This window comes from Hipposideros armiger, unplaced genomic scaffold, assembly GCF_001890085.2.
Source record: "Hipposideros armiger isolate ML-2016 unplaced genomic scaffold, ASM189008v1 scaffold_82, whole genome shotgun sequence".
In the NCBI taxonomy this organism is placed as follows: Eukaryota; Metazoa; Chordata; class Mammalia; order Chiroptera; family Hipposideridae; genus Hipposideros; species Hipposideros armiger.
In genome coordinates this window covers 137,996-141,805 of record NW_017731432.1, presented here as the reverse complement: position 1 = coordinate 141,805, position 3,810 = coordinate 137,996, and the positions used below count along the sequence as shown (strand labels likewise).

Here is a 3,810-nt window from a genome sequence, read left to right as displayed (position 1 = left end):
TCTGAGCAACAGCGGTTCGAGTCTGGCCCAAGCTGAGCAGCTGCTGAGCTGCCAACAGGTGGCAGGATGGCTCAGCTTAAAAAAAAAAAAAAGGCACAGTATTTGCATATAACCTGTGAACATCTTCCTATATACTTTAAATCATCTCTAGATTACTTATAATACCTAATGCAATGTAAATGCTATGTAAATAGTTCTTATACTGTATTGTTTAGGGAATAATGACAAGAAAAAAAAGTATGTACATGCTCAACCATCATAGGCCTAACTACATAGTACACGCCAGCAACAATGTAACTTTTTTTTTTTTTTCCTTGGTTCTAAGTTGTTGTTGTTTTTTTTTTAGCTGAGCCATCCTGCCACCTGTTGGCAGCTCAGCGGCAGCTCAGCTCCGGCCAGACTCGAACCGCTGTTGCTCAGAGCTCAAACTCTTAAGCGAGCTCTTAACCAACGAAGCCACTCGGCCGGCCCGAATGTAACATTTTTAAAAAATATTTTCAGTCCTCGGTTGGTTGAATCCACAGATGCAGAACCCACAGATACAGAGGGACAACTGTATGCATATAGGTAAATTGAATATTCAGTTAAGATTTGTGCATTTTCCTATATGAAATTATACCTTAATAAAACAGTTTAAAATAAAGAGTTTCCTTTTTAATTACAAAAGCAAATTAAATGCATACTTTTTACAGGAAATTAAAACAAGTGTAACTAGAAGAATGAAACCAAGCCATTTCTGGGGACGTGGGTCTATCTTCAACTCCCTGCAGGTATGAGATGGGACAGAGGGAAGGGGGTGTTTTGGGCAGATGACAAAGGGCGGATCCAGGATCTGTGGGGGCAAGCCATAAGGACATAGTTTCCATTCAAGATGAGGAAGATATGTTTTTTATACCTTTCTCCAGAAATGAAACAGGCTGACTTGAACCATAATGAACTGTCAATGGCGGCGAGTAGGAGCAGAGGGCTACCAGCCACAAGGCAGGGATGCCTGTAGAAGGCACCCAAACATCAGATGGGGCTTGGATTAGACAATTTAGGTCTCTTCCCTTATGGCATCTGCCACTGAGTGCCTTTAAGAAATAGCAGGGAGTAGAACAGGTCCTCTCACACCCTGCATTGTTCCTTGGTGTTAACATTGATGACCAAGCCCATCTTCTGGCAGCCATAGACTGCTGGGGGACTAGCTCTGGAGTCTAGACCCTGGTAGAAGTGAAGGGGGAGGAAAAGACCTAGGGCAAGAACCTTGGTCCTTAAGAAACTGACAATTTGGTGGGAAAACAAAAATAACCCTGCGCTTGGGAGTGAGACCAGTTCCCTCCTCTTCTGCCTCTCATTGACTGTGTACCTTGCATAACTCCCTAGCCCTCGCTGAACCTGGGGGCTAGGCTGGGTTGTTCCCCTGCCTTCCCCAACACCAACACCCTTTGAGGCTGCATGGGAGTCCTGAAGAGGAAGGTATTGGGGACGAATAATTGTCAGGATTGTAGTTGGAGACAGTAGAGGCTCCTGGTCTCATTTCGTCTCTTATGAACTATTAGAAGGGCAGACAGTCTTGCCCCTCCCTTCTTCTCTCACCCTAGGTCACCCCAAGACATCCCAGACTCCTTCCAAGCTATTCAAGTCATCTTGGAAAACTTTGGGGTGGGCACCCAGTCCACCCAACTGAGGCCAGTTCCGACAGGATCTCTGCCACGCAGAAGGTAATTTCCTGTATGGTGAGCAATCAGAGTTCACTCTGGGCTGGGCCTCATTAGGGCCTCACCCCAGAAAGGGCCTTAGGCCACAGAAATCAAGGATTTCCTTGATTGCCCTGGAGATCTGAGCTCCACCCTGCCCTGGCCAGCTGCCCTGGAGGAAAAAAGGGAAGCTCAGGATCTAGTCCAAAACACCTTCTCTGGCTTCCTTCCTCCTCTGTCATTGCTGCCTTTTTCTTCTCCCTTCTCTCTCCTGCCTCCCTTCCTGGGGTTACAAATAAATCTTAGCAAGTAAGGAAATCCACAAATACAGAATCTTCAAATAATGAGGATCTACTGTATGTTGTACTGGAGGAGCCTCTCGTTCTGCCTGGAAGAGTCGGGGAAGACTTCCAAAGAGAAGATACTTTGGCTGTGACCTGAAATACAGAGAGGTCCAGACGGCCTGTAACCAAAAACTAAACCATGTGGTTTGACAAAGAACTGTTTTTTTCTTATTCCTAGGTATTTTGTTGATCTCATAAATGTGGTCTTCTCTTTCACCATATCTTCCAACTCAGCACAGGACAGTAGAACTTTCTGCAATGATGAACATGCTCTGCAACTACACTAATACAGTCGCCACTAATCACGTGACTATTGAGAAACTAAATTTAAAGTTTGATTTAATCTTAATTATTTTAAATTTAAATTCAAATAGCCACATGTGGCAGTGGTTATCATGTTGAACAATGCAGTTTTAACTGATTGCAGTTTGTATATATGAAGGGTATTGATTTTTGTATATTTTATACCCCATTTCCTTACTGAATTTTATTGTTTATAGTCGTTTTTCAATTGATTAATTTGGTTTCTCTTGGAATACAAACATATCACTGACAAAGATAATTTTACCTATTCCTTTCCAAGTTTTCTATTTCTTGTCTAATTGCATTGACTATGTTAAGAAGAAACAACAGACCCAACATGGAGTCACTTGTGGTAAGCCCCACCAAGACTTAATGCCTAATCTAATTGCAGTTTCAGCCTCTGCCAGGAGTGGGATTTTAAACCAATCAGTCTGGAATTTCCTGATAACACTAGTGAGGTAATCTGCCTGATAAGACCTCCTGCCTCCCTCTAAGGAAGATAACCTTTCTTGAAATAATCCACTTTTAACTCCCTTGTCCCACCTTCTTTCTGTCTATAAACACCTTCCATTTTGTACAACTCCTTGGAGTGCCTTTCTGTTTACTATTTAGATGGGCTGCTGCCCAGTTCATGAATCGTTCAATAAAGCCAATTAGATCTTAAAATTTACTTGGCTGAAATTTTGTTAACAGCTAATACCTCCAATGAAAGGATATATAGTCATAGTGGTGAAAGTGTATATTCTTGTTCCTGACTTAATGGAATTTCTAAGTGTGATTTCTTCTTTTTTTTCATATGCAAGTGGTACAAACAGGTGACAAATCTATTGTTCTGTCCCCAAAGCTTGTACCTCCTCCAGACCTTCCTGTGTTACTGACCTGAGGAGCCATTCTGTTTCCCAAGTTAGAAATCTAGGCATCACTTTCATTTCTCTCTTTCTCTCCCTCTCCCTCACTTTATTATCCAGGCCAACCAGCTATCAAATCTGTCCTCTTTTCATTTCCACTGCCACCCCCCAGTCTGTTACCTTTCATTGCTTATGAACATTGCAAGAGCAGCCTCTACAGGAGCCATCCTGCTTCCATTTTTCACTTTCTTCCATCTTTTCCCCACAAAGCAGGTGATATCGCCTTTCTAAACTTTTTCTTGACGTAAGAACGTCCAAACCTGTAGAGAATTTTTATAAGAATTTATCTGAGCCAAACTGCTGACATGTGCCAGGAATCAAGATCTTAAATGCTGTGGAGAATGACAGTTTTGCAGTTCCTTTTATACATTTGGAATTAAGAAGGGAGCTAAGGAAGATTATACGATGGTGGGAGAAAACAAGGCAGGGATTACAGATAGTTAAGATTATGTGCGCCCTTGAGAGTGCTCCCAGAGGTCTGAAAAAGAGGATTATTCTGGCATTTCACAGGTGTGTTCACCTATGCACAAGAACAGTGGACAGGGCTTGCATAAGGCAAAAATAACCTTTTTATAG

General features: G+C 42.4%; 1 long non-coding RNA gene across 2 annotated transcripts in view; it reads left to right on the top strand.

Annotated features, from left to right (window-relative positions):
- Positions 1 to 3,368, top strand: part of LOC109383391 (uncharacterized) — a 36,583-nt gene extending 33,215 nt beyond the window's left edge. The window contains exons 1-4 of one of the 2 annotated variants that reach the window (XR_002124171.1): positions 483 to 567; positions 693 to 770; positions 1,584 to 1,703; positions 2,202 to 3,368. This is a non-coding gene — a long non-coding RNA (uncharacterized LOC109383391). Of the gene's footprint in view, positions 1 to 482; positions 568 to 692; positions 771 to 1,583; positions 1,704 to 2,201 lie in introns of those variants that run through there. The other variant, XR_002124172.1, reaches the window with a different exon arrangement.
- Positions 3,369 to 3,810: the final 442 nt, after the last annotated feature.